Source organism: Scyliorhinus canicula, chromosome 17 (assembly GCF_902713615.1).
Source record: "Scyliorhinus canicula chromosome 17, sScyCan1.1, whole genome shotgun sequence".
NCBI lineage: Eukaryota > Metazoa > Chordata > Chondrichthyes > Carcharhiniformes > Scyliorhinidae > Scyliorhinus > Scyliorhinus canicula.
In genome coordinates, this window is record NC_052162.1 from 106,089,631 (window position 1) to 106,106,866 (window position 17,236).

At 45.6% G+C, this 17,236-nt stretch overlaps 2 non-coding genes across 2 annotated transcripts; both read right to left on the minus strand.

The window, feature by feature from the left end:
* Positions 1-201: 201 nt before the first annotated feature.
* trnai-uau lies at positions 202-296 on the minus strand. Its single transcript has 2 exons — positions 259-296; positions 202-237 (listed from the first exon to the last, which is right to left on the minus strand). It is a non-coding gene; the product is annotated as a tRNA-Ile (tRNA).
* A 1,600-nt stretch (positions 297-1,896) lies between these two features.
* trnai-uau lies at positions 1,897-1,991 on the minus strand. Its single transcript has 2 exons — positions 1,954-1,991; positions 1,897-1,932 (listed from the first exon to the last, which is right to left on the minus strand). It is a non-coding gene; the product is annotated as a tRNA-Ile (tRNA).
* Between the last annotated feature and the right edge of the window lie 15,245 nt (positions 1,992-17,236).

The window sequence follows — 17,236 nt, forward strand, 5'->3', positions numbered from 1 at the left end:
GGCCACGCAGACAGTGAACAAGCTGAGTATAGAACCTGTGACCTTGAAACTGTGAAGAAACAGTGCTAACCACTGTGCTACCATTGGGCCCATAATAATCTTAACCAGTACAGACATTGACCTGGTGCTGCTGGCATTGATCCACATCACAAGGCACCCGTCCAGCCAACTGAGCGAACCAACTTCCTATATAAAAATATATGCTCCAGGTGAGGGTCGAACTCACAACCTTGGCATGGCTTGCTGCTTGTACTGCTGTATAAGTACCATGCGCTAACCGATTGCGCCACTGGAGCACATTACAGCCAAAATATTTTTACTTTCATCTTTTTTATTGACACCACTATTTTCCCCTCTGTGGAAGGGAAATTAATGAGTTGCTAATTTAGAAGCATGCTGGGAAATGTTTGACAATAATTCAAGCATTCTTTTGGACTAAAATAATTGGGTCAGGTAGCATAAACAAAATCCTGCTTAATATTCTCCTCTCAGCCTTATTATGAAATCAATTGTCTACCGAAAGATAACAAAATGTGTACACAAATTGTTCATCCAAGGGCAAGAACATACGTACTACGTATTTCATTGTACGTACTTTCCAAGGTATATTTAATTTAAACATGCCTGTTTACTTCAAGCTGTTATTTTTTCAGACGATAGAATATGCTTTCTTCAAGCGAATCTCAGAGTGCGCTGCCCTGGCTTTGCAGCTATTCAAGATTATTATGTTTAAACTTTGAAACCTAGTGCATACAGTTATTGGGCAGTCAAAATTTTAATCCTTATTCTCACAAGTAGGCTTACGTTAACGCTGTAATAAAGTTACTGTGGAAAGCCCCGAGTTGCCACATTCCGGTATCAGTTTGGGTACACGGCGGGATAATACAGAATGTCCCCTTCGACTAACAGGACGTCTTTCGGGTCTTCCGAGAGGAACCGAGGAACCTGAATTAAACGAAAGCAGACACGAGAGAACATACGGAGGCCACACAGACAGTGACCAAGCTGAGTATTGAACCTGTGAAGAAACAGCGCCAACTACTGTGCTACCGTGCCACCCATAATAATCTCAACCAGTACAGACATTGAACTGGTGCTGCTGGCATTGCTCCACATCACAAGGCACCCATCCAGCTAACTGAGCAAACCAACTTTCTCTGAAAACATCTGCTCCAGTTCACGGTCGTACTCACAATCTCAGCATTGCTCGCTGTTAGCACTGTTGTATGAGTACCGTGCCCTCGCATTACACTGAAAGTCCTCTCATTTTTACTTTCATCGATTTTTGACAGCCCTCTTTTCCCCTCTGTGTTTGTTTGTGCCGTGTGTGTCAATGGTGCGGGTGAGTTGAGGGGCATTGGTGCGGTGTTTGGATTATGATCATAGTTAACGAGTTACATTTGATGCATATTTAATGATAGTATTTGATATTAATAATGATAAGTGTGTTTAAACTTTGAAACCTTTTGACATGCAGTTATTGGGCAGTCAATAATATTAATCTTTATTTTCACAAGTAGGCTTACATTAACACTGTAATAAAGTTATTGTGGAAAACCCCGAGTTGCCGCATTCCAGTACCTGGTTCGGGTACACGGCTGGATAATACAGAATGTCCACTTCAACGAATGAGACATCTTTCTGGTCTCGAGAGGAACCGGAGAACCTGAACGCAGAAATGGGAGAATGTGCAGAGGCCAACCAGACAGTGATCCAAGTTGAGTATATGACCAGTGACATTGGCACCGTGAACAAGCAATTCTCTATACTATGCTACCGTGCCGCCCATAATTATCTCAACCAGTACAGTAATTGAACTGTGCTGCTGGCGTTGCTCCAAATCACAAGGCACCCATCCACCCAACTGAGCGAATCAACTTCCTATATAAAAATACATGCTCCAGGTGAGTGTCGAACTCACAACCTTGGCATGGCTCGCTGTTTGCACTGCTGTATAAGTACCATGCGCTAACCAATTGCGCCACTGGAGCACATTGTAGCCAAACCTGAATCAGTTTTACTTTTGTCATTTTTTTGACACCCCTCTTTTCCCCTCTGTGGAAGGGAAATTAATGAGTTGCCAATTTAGAAGCACGCAGGGAAATGCTTGACAATAATTCAAGCATGCTTTTGGACTGAAATACGTAGATCAGGTAACATAAAGAAAATACTGCTTAATATTCTGCTCTCAGCCTTATTATGAAAACAATTGTCCTCTGAAAGATAAGAGAATGTGTGCTCGAATTGTTTATCCAAGGGCAAGAACATACGTACTACATCTTTCATCGTACGTACTTTCCAAGGTCTATTTAATGTAAACATGCCTGTTTACTTCAAGCTGTTATTTTTTCAGACGATAAAATATACTTTCTTCAAGCGTATCTCAGAGTGCGCTGCCCTGGCTTTGCAGCTGGAACACTCTCTCTCCGCAAATAGATTTGTGTAAGTAGATTTCTTGCAAGTGAACCTTGAAGAATTTGTCTTTATTATGATTTCCACGACACCCTGTGTTTGTTTGTTTGTGCCGTGTGTGCAGCTGGTGCAGGCGAGTTGAGAGGCACGGGGGCGGGGTGGGAATTTGATCATAGTGAGCGTGTTGCATTTGCTGCATTTTAAATTATAGTTGTTGTTGCTATTCTTTTTAAACTTATAAACCTGGTGCATACAGTTATTGGGCAGTCAATAATTTTAATCCTTTTTGTCACAGATCGGCTTACATTAACACTGTTATAAAGTTACTGTGGAAAGCCCCGAGTTGCCACATTCCGGTATCAGTTTGGGTACACGGCGGGATAATACAGAATGTCCCCTTCAACTAACAGTACGTCTTTCGGGTCTTGTGAGAGGAACCGGGGGGCCTGAAGTAAACAAACGCAGACACGAGACAACATGCGGAGGCCACGCAGACAGTGAACAAGCTGAGTATAGAACCTGTGACCTTGAAACTGTGAAGAAACAGTGCTAACCACTGTGCTACCGTTGGGCCCATAATAATCTTAACCAGTACAGACATTGAACTGGTGCTGCTGGCATTGCTCCACATCACAAGGCACCCGTCCAGCTAAGTGAGGAAACCAACTTTCTGTATGAAAACGTCTGCTCCATGTGACGGTCATACTCACAACCTCAGCATTGCTCGCTGTTAGAACTGTTGTATGAGTACCGTGCCCTCACCAATTGCACCACAGGAGCACATTACACCGAAAGTCCTATCATTTTTAATGTAATCGATTTTTGACAGCCCTCTTGTCCCCTCGTTGTTTGTTTGTGCCGTATGTGTCAATGCTGCGGGCGAGTTGAGGGGCATGGGGGCAGGGGTAGGAATGTGATCACAGCTAACGAGTTGCATTTGATGCATATTTAATGATAGTATTTCATATTGCTTATGATAATTGTGTTGAAATTTTGAAACCTGTTGACAAGCAGTTATTGAGCAGTCAATAATATTAATCTTTATTTTCACAAGTAGGCTTACATTAACACTGTAATAAAGTTATTGTGGAAAGCCCCGAGTTGCCACATTCCAGTATCTGGTTCGTGTACACGGCTGGATAATACAGATTGTCTGCTTCGACGAATGAGACATCTTTCTGGTCTCTTGAGAGGAATTGGAGCACCCGGAGAAACTGAACGCAGACACGGGAGAATGTGCAGAGGCCAACCAGACAGTGATCCAAGTTGAGTATATAACCAGTGACATTGGCGCTGTGAAGAAGCAATGCTCTCCACAGTGCTACTGTGCCCCACATAATTATCTCAACCAGTACAGTAATTGAACCGTGCTGCTGGCGTTGCTCCAAATCACAAGGCACCCATCCAGCCAACTGAGTGAAACAACTTCCTACATAAAAATATGTGCTTCAGGTGAGGGTTGAACTTTCAACCTTGGCATGGCTTGCTGTTTAATTACGAAGCATATACCAATTGTGCCACTGGAGCACCTTAGATGAAATGCTGAATCATTTTTACTTTCGTCGTTTTTTTGAGACCCTTCTTTCCCCCCTCGGTGTTTGTTTGTTTGTGCCGTGTGTGTCAATGGTGCGGGCGGGTTGAAGGGCATGGGGGCGGGGTAGGAATGTGATCATAGCTAATGAGTTGCATTTGCTGCATATTTAATAATTGTATTTGATATTACTAATGATAAGTGTGTTTAAACTTTGAAACCTGTTCACATGCAGTTATTGGGCAGTCAATAATATTAATCTTTATTGTCACAAATAGGCTTACATTAACACTGTAACAAAGTTACTGTGGGAAGCCCCGAGTTGTCACATTCTGGTATCAATTTGACTTGATAATACAGAAGGTCCCCTGCGACTACTGGGACGTCTTTCGGGTCTTGTGAGAGGAACTGGAGCACCTGGAGAAAACAAACACAGACACAGGAGATTATGCGGAGGCAACACAGACAGTGACGAAGCTGAGTATAAAACCTGTGACCTTTGTACTGTGAAAAGACCATGCTGTCCACTATGCTACCGTGCAGCACCTAATAATCTCAACCGGTGCAGACATTGAACTGGAGCTGCTGGCATCGCTCCACATCACAAGGAACCCGTCCAGCCAACTGAGCGAACCAACTTCATATATGAAAGCATCTCCTCCAGCAGAGGGTCGAACTCACAATCTCGCCATTGCTCACTGTGCCCACTGCTGTATAAGTACTGTGCGCTAACCGATTACGCCATTGGAGTGCAGTATAACAAATGCTTAATCATTTTTACTTTCGTCATTTTTTTTGACACCCCTCTTTTCCCCTCGGTGTTTGTTTGTTTGTGTCGTGTGTCAATGGTGTGGGCGAGTTGAGGGGCATGGGGGCAGGGGTAGGAATGTGATCATAGTTAACGTGTTGCATTTGATGCCTATTTAATGATAGTACTTGATATTAATAATGATAATTATGTTTAAATTTTGAAACCTGGTGACATGCAGTTATTGGGCAGTCAATGATATTAATCTTTATTGTCACAAGTAGGCTCACATTAATACTGTAATAAAGTTATTGTGGAGAGCCCCCAGTTGCCACATTGTGGTTTCTGATTCGGGTACATGGCTGGATAACACAGAATGTCCACTTTGACGAACGAGACAACTTTCTGGTCTCTTGAACGGAACCAGAGCACATGGAGAAAATGAACGCAGACGCGGGAGAATGTGCAGTGCCCAACCAGACAGTGATCCAAGTTGAGTATATAACCAGTGGCATTGGCGCTGTGAAGAAGCAAAGCTCTCCACTATGCTACCGTGCGGCCCATAATTATCTCAACCAGTACAGTAATTGAACTGTGCTGCTGGCGTTACTCCAAATCACAAGGCACCCGTCCAGCAAACTGAGCGAAACAACTTCCTATGTAAAAATATGTGCTACAGGTGTGGGTTGAACTCACAACCTTGGCATGGCTCGCTGTTTGCACTGCTGAATAAGTACCACGCGCTAACGGATTGCGCCACTGGAGCACATTATATCAAATGCCGAACCATTTTTACCTTCAACACTTTTTTTTTACAACCTTCTTTTCCCCTCTGTGTTTGTTTGTTTGTGCCATGTGTGGAGCTGGTGCAGGCGGGTTGAGGGGCATGGGGGCGAGGTGGGAATTTGATCATTGTTAACAAGTTGCATTTGCTGCATATTTAATTATATTTATTGTTGCTAATAATGATTATTGTGTTTAAACTTAGAAATATGGTGACATGCAGTTAATGGGCAGTCCTTAATCCTTATATATTATTAATATTAATATTAATCCTTATTGCGCCACAGGAGCACATTACGTTGAATGTCCTATCATTTTTACTTTTATCGACTTTTGACAGCCCTCTTTTCCCCTCGTTGTTTGTTTGTTTGTGCCGTGTGTTTCAATGGTGCGGGCGTGTTGAGGGGCATGGGGACGGGGGTAGGAATGTGATCATAGTTAACAAGTTGCATTTGATGCATACTTAATTATAGTATCAGATATTAATAATTAAAATTGTGTTTAAACTTAGAAACCTGGTGACATGCAGTTATTGGGCACTCAGTAATATTCATAGAACATAGAACATAGAACACTACAGCGCAGTACGGGCCCTTCGGCCCTCGATGTTGTGCCGACCTGTGAAACCATCTGAAGCCTATCTGACCTACACTATTCCATTTTCATCCATATGTCTATCCAGTGACCACTTAAATACCCTTAAAGTTGGCGAGTCTACTACTATTGCAGGCAGGGCGTTCCACACCCCTACTACTCTCTGAGTAAAGAAACTGCCTCTGACATCTGTCCTATATCTCTCACCCCTCAATTTAAAGCTATGTCCCCTCGTGTTGGTCATCACCATCCGAGGAAAAAGACTCTCACTGTCCACCCTATCTAACCCTCTGACTATCTTATATGTCTCTATTAAGGGGCCTCACGGTAGCATGGTGGTTAGCATCAATGCTTCACAGCTCCAGGGTCCCAGGTTCGATTCCCGGCTGGGTCACTGTCTGTGTGGAGTCTGCACGTCCTCCCCGTGTGTGCGTGGGTTTCCTCCGGGTGCTCCGGTTTCCTCCCACAGTCCAAAGATGTGCGGGTTAGGTGGATTGGCCATGCTAAATTGCCCGTAGTGTAAGGTTAATGGGGGGATTGTTGGGTTATGGGTATACGGGTTACGTGGGTTTAAGTAGGGTGATCATTGTTCGGCACAACATCGAGGGCCGAAGGGCCTGTTCTGTGCTGTACTGTTCTATGTTCTAAGTCACCTCTCAGCCTTCTCTAACGAAAACAACCTCAATTCCCTGAGCCTTTCCTCGTAAGACCTTCCCTCCATACCAGGCAACATCCTAGTAAATCTCCTCTGAACCCTTTCCAAAGCTTCCACATCCTTCCTATAATGTGGTGACCAGAACTGCACGCAGTACTCCAGGTGTGGCCGCACCAGAGTTATGTACAGCTGCAGCATGACCTTGTGGTTCCGAAACTCAATCCCCCTGCTTATAAAGGCTAGCACACCATATGCCTTCTTAACAGCCCTATTAACCTGGGTGGCAACTTTCAGGGATTTATGTACCTGGATGCCGAGATCTCTCTGTTCATCTACACTACCAAGAATCTTGCCATTAGCCCAGTACTCTGCATTCCTGTTACTCCTTCCAAAGTGAACCACCTCACACTTTTCCGCATTAAACTCCATCTGCCACCTCTCAGCCCAGCTCTGCAGCTTATCTATGTCCCTCTGTATCCTATAACATCCTTCAGCACTATCCACAACTCCACCGACCTTCGTGTCATCTGCAAATTTACTAACCCATCCTTCTACACCCTCTTCCAGGTCATTTATAAAAATTACAAACAGCAGTGGCCCCAATACAGATCCTTGCGGTACACCACTAGTAACTGAACTCCAGGATGAACATTTGCCATCAACCACCACCCTCTGTCTTCTTTCAGCTAGCCAATTACTGATCCAAACCGCTAAATCACCTTCAATTCCATACTTCCTTATTTTCTGCAATAGCCTACCGTGGGGAACCTTATCAAACGCCTTACTGACATCCATATACACCACATCAACAGCTTTACCCTGATCCACCTGTTTGGTCACCTTCTCAAAAAACTCAATAAGGTTTGTGAGACATGACCTACCCTTCACAAAACCGTGTTGAGTATCGCTAATCAACTTGTTCTTTTCAAGATGATTATAAACCCTATCTCTTATAACCTTTTCCAACATTTTACCCACAACCGAAGTAAGGCTCACAGGTCTATAATTACCAGGGTTGTCTCTACTCCCCTTCTTGAACAAGGGGACAACATTTGCTATCCTCCAGTCTTCCGGCACTATTCCTGTCGACAAAGACGACATAAAGATCAAGGACAAAGGCTCAGCAATCTCCTCCCTGGCTTCCCAGAGAATCCTAGGATAAATCCCATCTGGCCCAGGGGACTTGTCTATTTTGACATTTTCTAAAATTGCTAACACCTCCTCCTTGTGAACCTCAATTCCATCTAGCCTGGTCGACTGAACCTGAGTGTTCTCCTCGACAACATTGTCTTTCTCCAGTGTAAACACTGACGAAAAATATCCATTTAATGCTTCCCCTATCTCCTCTGATTCCACACACAACTTTCCACTACTATCCTTGATTGGCCCTAATCTTACTCGAGTCATTCTTTTGTTCCTGATATACCTATAGAAAGCCTTAGGGTTTTCCTTGATCCTATCCGCCAACGACTTTTCGTGTCCTCTCCTCGCTCTTCTTAACTCTCCTTTTAGGTCCTTCCTGGCTAACTTGTAACTCTCAAGTGCCCTAACTGAGCCTTCATGTCTCATCCTAACATAAGCCTTCTTCTTCCTCTTGACAAGTGCTTCAACTTCCTTAGTAAACCACGGCTCCCTTGCTCGACAACTTCCTCCCTGCCTGACAGGTACGTACTTATCAAGGACACGCAGTAGCTGTTCCTTGAAAAAGCTCCACATTTCGATTGTACCCATCCCCTGCAGTTTCCTTCCCCATCCTATACCTCCTAAATCTTGCCGAATAGCATCATAATTGCCTTTCCCCCAGCTATAATTCTTGCCTTGCGGTATATACCTATCCCTGCCCATTGCTAAAGTAAACATAACCGAGTTGTGATCACTATCACCAAAGTGCCCACCTACATCTAAATCTAACACCTGGCCGGGTTCATTACCCAGTACCAAATCCAATGTGGCCTCGCCCCTTGTTGGCCTGTCTACATACTGTGTCAGAAAACCCTCCTGCACACACTGCACAAAAACTGACCCATCTATAGTACTCGAACTATAGTATTTCCAGTCAATATTTGGAAAGTTAAAGTCCCCCATAACAACTACCCTGTTACTCTCGCTCCTGTCAAGAATCATCTTTGCAATCCTTTCCTCTACATCTCTGGGACTATTCGGAGGTCTATAGACAACTCCCAACAGGGTGACCTCTCCTCTACTGTTCCTAACCTCGGCCCATACTGCCTCAGTAGACGAGTCCTCAAGCGTCCTTTCTACCGCCGTAATACTTTCCTTGATTAACAATGCCACACCCCCCCCCCCCCCCCCCCTCTTTTACCATCTTCTCTGTTCTTACAGAAACATCTAAATCCTGGAACCTGCAACAACCATTCCTGTCCCTGCTCTACCCATGTCTCCGAAATCGCCACAACATCGAGATCCCAGGTACCAACCCATGCTGCAAGCTCACCCACCTTATTCCGGATGCTCCTGGCGTTGAAGTAGACACACTTCAAACCAGCGTCCTGCTTGCCGGTGCCCTCTTTCGAACTTTTAACCCTATCCCTGACCTCACTACTCTCAACATCCTGTACACTGGGTCTACAATTTAGGTTCCCATCCCCCTGCTGAATTAGTTTAAACCCCCCCGAAGAGCACTAGCAAATCTCCCTCCCAGGATATTGGTACCCCTCTGGTTCAGGTGAAGACCATCCTGTTTGTAGGATGACCATCATCTTTATTGTCACTAGTAAGCTTACATTAACACTGTAATAAAGTTATTGTGGAAAGCCCCGAGTTGCCACATTCCAGTACCTGGTTCGGGTACACGGCTGGATAATACAGAATGTCCACTTCGACGAATGAGACATCTTTCTGGTCTCTTGAGAGGAACCGGAGCAGCCGGAGAAACTGAAAGCAGACACGGGAGAAGCATCATGGTTGTCACATTCGCTTGATCGATAGAGGACATCATTTTTAAAGCTTACTCATCTCATAGCGCTGTTGTTAAATTTTAACAGAATACATTGTATCACAGCCATGTGACATTTATACTTCACCGAGAAAAAAAATGGAACCAGTGTCATTTTATGATTCAAATATGCGATCAATTTTTCTGCTGCATTCCTCAGGTTTTCAGGCGAATTGTCCTTCGACATAGCAAGGGCAGCACGGTAGCACAGTGGTTAGCACAATTGCTTCACAGCTCCAGGGTCCCAGGTTCAATTCTGGCTTGGGTCACTGTCTGTGCGGAGTCTGCACGTTCTCCCCGTGTGTGCGTGGGTTTCTTCCGGGCGCTCCGGCTTCCTCCCACAGTCCAAAGATGTGCAGGTTTGGTGGATTGGCAATGATAAATTGCCCTTAGTGTTGGGTGGGGTTACTGGGTTATGGGGATAGTGTGGAGGTGTGGGTTTGTATAGGGTGCTCTTTCCAAGAGCCGGTGCAGACTCGATGGCCGAATGGCCTTCTTCTGCACTGTAAATTCTATGAAATCTATTCTATGAAATTGTAACACGTTATGAGAGAAGGTAATCATGTCCTTTACTGTTATTGCCACTGAAATAGATCAGGAGCAGAGGACTTGGGATCAGCCACTGGTATCCTCGAGCCTGCTCTGTCAATTAATCCAATCATCCCGGCACTGTATGTGGATTGAAAAAGAGAGCTAATCTTCCAGCTGGATGATTTTCCATCAGAGATGGAACAGGTGGTAAACAAGTCCAGAGGTGGAGGTAGGGAGTGAAGAGACAAAAGGGATAGACTGGGATAGGTTACAAGGCAGGAGAGAGAAACTGATTTCAGGGATAATGGTGCAAAATGTGGGTGGGAATGGGACATTTCTTTCCTCCTGCTGTTCAAAATGGGACTATATCGCTCCTGGCCAACCAACCACAACCTCACCCCGGGCCGAATGGTCTCTTTCTGTGCTGCAACTTCCTGGAATTCTTTGATTTTCACTCCCCCCCCCCCCCCCCCCCCCCCCCCCCCCCGCTGCTGTCTTCACCTTCATTCTATTATCTTATAACCCTTGACAGCAAAATCCATCCTTTTCCCTTGTGTTTAGTCCTTTTGACCTCATGGGACTGATACATTCAGTGAGAAGTTTTCTTATAATTTATCACGATATTTGGACCCAGATCTGGGAAATATTTGTGTTAGTGAAAACAATAAATCTGGTCCAGTGCCACCCAGATTTTACCTTCCACTGGTATCTATGTTGTCAGTGCTTTACATGGCTGGTTGATGGAAAAAGTGAAGTCGTATGGGGTTCAGGGTGTACTAGCTAGATGGATAAAGAACTGGCTGGGCAACAGGAGACAGAGAGTAGTGGTGGAAGGGAGTGTCTCAAAATGGAGAAGGGTGACTAGTGGTGTTCCACAGGGATCCATGCTCGGACCACTGCTGTTTGTGATCTACATAAATGACCTGGAGGAAGGTATAGGTGGTCTGATTAGCAAGTTTGCAGATGATACTAAGATTGGTGGAGCTGCAGATAGCAAGGAGGACTGTCAGAGAATACAACAAAATATAGATAGATTGGAGAATTGAGCAGAGAAATGGCAGATGGAGTTCAATCGAGGCAAATGCGAGGTGATGCATTTTGGAAGAACAAATTCAAGAGCGGACTATATGGTCAATGGAAGGGTCCTGGGGAAAATTGATGTACAGAAAGATCTGGGAGTTCAGGTCTATTGTACCCTGAAGGTGGCAACGCAGGTTGATAGAGTGGTCAAGAGGCATAGAGCATGCTTGCCTTCATCGGACGGGGTATTGAGTACAAGAGTTGGCAGGTCATGTTACAGTTGTATAGGACTTTGGTTCGGCCACATTTGGAATACTGCGTGCAGTTCTGGTCGCCACATTACCAGAAGGATGTGGATGCTTTGGAGAGGGTGCAGAGGAGGTTCACCAGGATGTTGCCTGGTATGGAGGGTGCTAGCTATGAAGAAAGGTTGAGTAGATTAGGATTATTTTCGTTGGAAAGACGGAGGTTGAGGGGGGACCTGATTGAGGTCTACAAAATGATGAGAGGTATGGACAGGGTGGATAGCAACAAGCTTTTCCCAACAGTGGGGGTGTCAGTTACAAGGGGTCACGATTTCAAGGTGAGAGGGGGAAAGTTTAAGGGAGATGTGCGTGGAAAGTTTTTTACGCAGAGGGTGGTGGGTGCCTGGAACGCTTTACCAGCGGAGGTGGTAGAGGCGGGCACGATAGCATCATTTAAGAGGCATCTAGACAGGTATATGAACAGGCGGGAACAGAGGGAAATAGACCTTGGAAAATAGGAGACAGGTTTAGACAAAGGATCTGGATCGGCGCAGGCTGGGAGGGCCTGTTCCTGTGCTGTAATTTTCTTTGTTCTTTGTTCTTTTTACTCTTTCTGCCTCTGTATTTATTCCCGGCCTGTTGCACATGTGCCATTTTCAGCTCTGACCCAAAACCAGAAATCTGTCTCCACTGATTCTGACAGAGCTGTTTCCTTTTTTAGATCAGCAAGTAAGTCGGATACATTTTCACACTTTGGTCTGGATGCAACAAAAATTGAAATTCCCGGAGCAGGAATTGAATGTGGCCACGGTGGGTACGTGAACAATTGAAGATGAGATCTTGTGCCTAAAGTTCATGTTGGGTGTCACTGGAACATTGCAGCATACCAGGGACAGATATAGAAGCAAGTGATCAAAATTGTGAGTTGCAATGGCAAGAGATAGAAAGGTTGCAGTCATGCTTACAGACTGAGGGGCGTTGTTCCGCCAAGCGGGCACCCAGTCTGCATTTAGCTTCCCCAATGTAAAGGAGACTGCATCGGGTGCAGTGAATATAGCAGCCCAAATTGAGGGAGGTGCAAGCGATGCGTTGAATCACCAGGAGGTAAAGCGGCAGGTGTTGCATCTTCTGTGATTGCTTGGGAAAGCACCTTGGGAAGGGAATGAAGGGTTGGGGGCGATGGAAGAGTAGTGTCATAGAGGGAGTGGTGAGTGTTGAGGGGGAATATGTGTTGTGTGGCGGCAACATGCTGGAGTTGGCGGAAATGGTGGAGGATGATCCTGTGAATTTGCACAGGTCAAGGAGACACAGCCGGAGTGAGACACATCCAGAGTGGGGATTGGAACTTGGTAATTTGGTGCAGTGAGGTAATTCGGCAGAGAGTGGGAGAAGGTTCTTTTTCCCTACTGTTTTGTTCTCTTTATTCTGGCCTGTAACTTTTAATCTGCAGGGAGAGAACCAGAGAGCATCCTGGGAAGGTAAGTGATTTATATTTTTATTTATTTTCATTTTTGTTACCTTTTCAAATTGTGTTATAATTATACTTTAGAGAGGTATCTGAGCCGAGATCAGAGAATACTGTATTTAGCTTTCGCATTTATAGTAAAAATCTAGTGCGAGGAAACATATAGTTATCAGTAACTGTTTTTTTAAGTTTAATTTACTAATTCGTTAATTCAATGTCAATTAGAGGGGTGCAGTGCTCTGACTGTGAGATGTGGCAGGTCCGGGAGGATTCCAGCGTCCCGGATGGCTTCATTTGCAGAAAGTGCACCCAACTGGAGCTCCTCACAGACCGCATGGTTCGGTTGGAGCAGCAATTGGATGCACTTAGGAACATGCAGGTAGCGGGAAGAGTCGTAGATAGGAGTCATAGATAGGAGTTATATAAATGTGGTCACACTCAAGGTGCAGGCAGAGAAATGGGTGACCACCAGAAGGGGCAGGCAGTCAGTGCAGGAATCCCCTGTGGTTGTCCCCCTCTCGAACAGGGAAAACAACAACAGCCAGAGCAGTGGCACCACGGTTGGCTCTGATGTTCAGCAGGGAGGGTCAAAGCGCGGAAGAGCAATAGTCATAGGGGACTCTATAGTCAGGGGCACAGATATGTCCTTCTCTGGACATGAAAGAGACTCCAGGATGTTATGTTGCCTCCCTGGTGCCAGGGTCCAGGATCTCTCTGAACGGGTAGCGGGCATCCTAAAGGGGGAAGGCAAACAGGCAGAGGTTGTTGTACATATTGGTACTAATGGCATAGGCAGGAAGGGGCATGAGGTCCTGCAGCAGGTGTTCAGGGAGCTAGGCAGAAAGTTAAAAGACAGGACGTTGAGTGTTGTAATCTCGGGATTACTCCCTGTGCCACGTGCCAGTGAGGCTAGAAATAGGTAGATAGAGCAGCTAAACATGTGGCTAAACAGCTGGTGTAGGAGGGAGTGTTTCCATTATCTGGACCACTGGGAGCTCTTCCAGGGCAGGTGTGACCTGTAAAAGAAGGACGGGTTGCATCTAAACTGGAGAGGCATATATATCCTGGCCGCGAGGTTTGCTAGTGTCACACTAGGGTTTAAACTAGTATGGCAGGGGAGTGGGTACCGGAGCAATAGGTCAGAAGGTGAAAGCATTGAGGGAGAACTAGGGAATAGGGTCAGTATGGCTCTGAGGAAGAGCAGACAGGGAGATGGTGCTGAAAACAGAAGGTCTGGTGGCCTGAAGTACGTATGTTTTAATGCAAGAAGTAAAACGGGTAAGGCAGATGAACTTAGAGCTTCGATTAGTACTTGGAACTATGATGTTGTTGCCATTACAGAAACCTGGTTGGGGGAAGGAAAGGATTGGCAGCTAAACGTTCCAGGATTTAGATGTTTCAGGCGGGATAGAGGGTGGTATAAATGGGATGGCGGAGTTGCGCTATTGGTTAGGGAGAATATCACAGCTGTACGATGGGAGGACACCTCACAGGGCAGCGAGGCTATATGGGTAGAGATCAGGAATAATAACGGTGCAGTCACAATGTTGGGGGTTTACTACAGGCCTCCCAACAGCCAGTGGGAGATAGAGGAGCAGATAGGTAGACAGATTTTGGAAAAGAGTAAAAACAACAGGGTTGTTGTGATGGGAGACTTCAGCATCCTCAATATTGACTGGGACTCACTTAGTGTTAGGGGCTTAGACGGGGCAGAGTTTGTAAGGAGCATCCATGAGGCCTTCTTAAAACAATATGTAGATAGTCCAACTGGGAAAGGGGCTTAACTGGACCTGGTATTGGGGAATGAGCCCGGCCAGGTGGTAGAAGTTTGAGTGGGGCGGGAGCATTTCGGGAACAGTGACCACAATTCAGTAAGTTTTAAAGTGCTGGTGGACAAGGATAAGAGTGGTCCTAGAGTGAATGTGCTAAATTGGGGGAAGGCTAATTATAACAATATTAGACGGGAACTGAAGAACCTAGATTGGGGGTGGATGTTTGAGGGTAAATCAACATCTGACATGTGGGAGGCTTTCAAATGTCAGTTGAAAGGAATTCAGGACTGGCATGTTCCTGTATGGAAGAAGGACAAATATGGCAAATTTCAGGAACCTTGGATAACGACAGATATTGTTGGCCTCGTCAAAAAGAAAAAGGAGGCATTTGTCAGTGCTAGAAGGCTGGGAACAGACGAAGCCTGTGTGGAATATAAGGAACCTAGGAAGGAACTTAAGCAAGGGGTAGAAGGGGTCACGAAAAGTCATTGGCAAATAGGGTTAAGGAAAATCCCACGGCTTTCTACAAAGCAAGAGGGTAGCCAGGGAAAGGGTTGGCCCACTGAAGGACAGGCGAGGGAATCTATGTGCGGAGCCAGAGGAAATGGGCGAGGTACTAAATGAATACCTTACATCAGTATTCACCAAAGAGAAGGAATTGGTGGATGTTGAGTGTGGAGAAGGGTGTGTTGATAGCCTGGGTCACATTGAGATCCAAAAAGAATAGGTGTTGAGCGTCTTGAAAAATATTAAGGTAGATAAGTTCCCAGGGCCTGATGGGATCTACCCCAGAATACTGAAGGAGGCTAAAGAGGAAATTGCTGAGGCCTTGACGGAAATCTTTGGATCCTCACTGTCTTCAGGTGATGTCCCTGAGGACTGGAGAATAGCCAATGTTGTTCCATTGTTTAAGAAGGGGAGCAAAGATAATCCAGGGAACTACAGGCCGGTGAGTCTTACGTCAGTGGTAGGGAAATTACTGGAGAGAATTCTTCGAGACAGGATCTACTCCCATTTGGAAGCAAATGGACGTATTAGCGAGAGGCAGCATGGTTTTGTGAAGGGGAGGTCGTGCCTCACTAACTTGAAAGAGTTTTTCAAAGAGGTCACAAAGATGATTGATGCAGGTAGGGCAGTGGATGTTGTGTATATGGACTTCAGTAAGGCCTTTGACAAGGTCCCTCATGGTAGACTGGTACAAAAGGTGAAGTCACATGGGATCAGGGGTGAGCTGGCAAGATGGATACAGAACTGGCTAGGTCATAGAAGGCAGAGAGTAGCAATGGAAGGGTGCTTTTCTAATTGGAGGGCTGTGACTAGTGGTGTTCAGCAGGGATCAGTGCTGGGGCCTTTGCTGTTCATAGTATATATAAATAATTTGGAGGAAAATGTAACTGGTCTGATTAGTAAGTTTGCAGTTGACACACAGGTTGGTGGAATTGCGGATAGCGATGAGGACTGTCAGAGAATACAGCAGGATTTAGATCGCTTGGAGACTTGGGGAGAGAGATGGCAAATGGAGTTAATCCTGACAAATGTGAGGTAATGCATTTTGGAAGGTCTAATGCAGGTAGGGAATATACAGTGAATGCTAGAACCCTCAAGAGTATTGAAAGTCAGAGAGATCTAGGTGTACAGGCCAACAGATGGAGAAGGTAGTCAAGAAGGCATATGGCATGCTTGCCTTCATTGGCCGGGGCACTGAGTATAAGAATTGGCAAGTCATATTACAGCTGTATAGAACCTTAGTTAGGCCACACTTGGAGTATAGTGTTCAATTCTGGTCGCCACACTACCAGAAGGATGTGGAGGCTTTAGAGAGGGTGCAGAAGAGATTTAACAGGATGTTGCCTGGTATGGAGGGCATTAGCTAAGGAACATAGAACATAGAACAGTACAGCACAGAACAGGCCCTTCGGCCCTCAATGTTGTGCCGAGCCATGATCACCCTACGCAAACCCACGTATCCACCCTATACCTGTAAACCAACAACCCCCCCTTAACCTTACTTTTATTAGGACACTACGGGCAATATAGCATGGCCAATCCACCTAACCCGCACATCTTTGGACTGTGGGAGGAAACCGGAGCACCCGGAGGAAACCCACGCACACAGGGGGAGGACGTGCAGACTCCACACAGACAGTGACCCAGCCGGGAATCGAACCTGGGACCCTGGAGCTGTGAAGCATTTATGCTAACCACCATGCATGAGGAGCGGTTGAATAAACTCAGTTTGTTCTGACTAGAACGACGGAGGTTGAGGGCCGACAAAATTATGAGGGGCATAGACAGAGTGGATAGTCAGAGGCTTTTTCCCAGGGTAGAGTGGTCAATTACTAGGGGCATAGGTTTAAGGTGCGAGGGTCAAGGTTGAGAGGAGATGTACGAGGCACGTTTTGTACACAGAGGGCAGTGGGTGCCTGGAACTCGCTGCCAGAGGAGCTGGTGGAAGCAGGGACGATAGTGACATTTAAGGGGCATCTTGACAAATACATGAATAGGATGGGAATAGAAGGATACG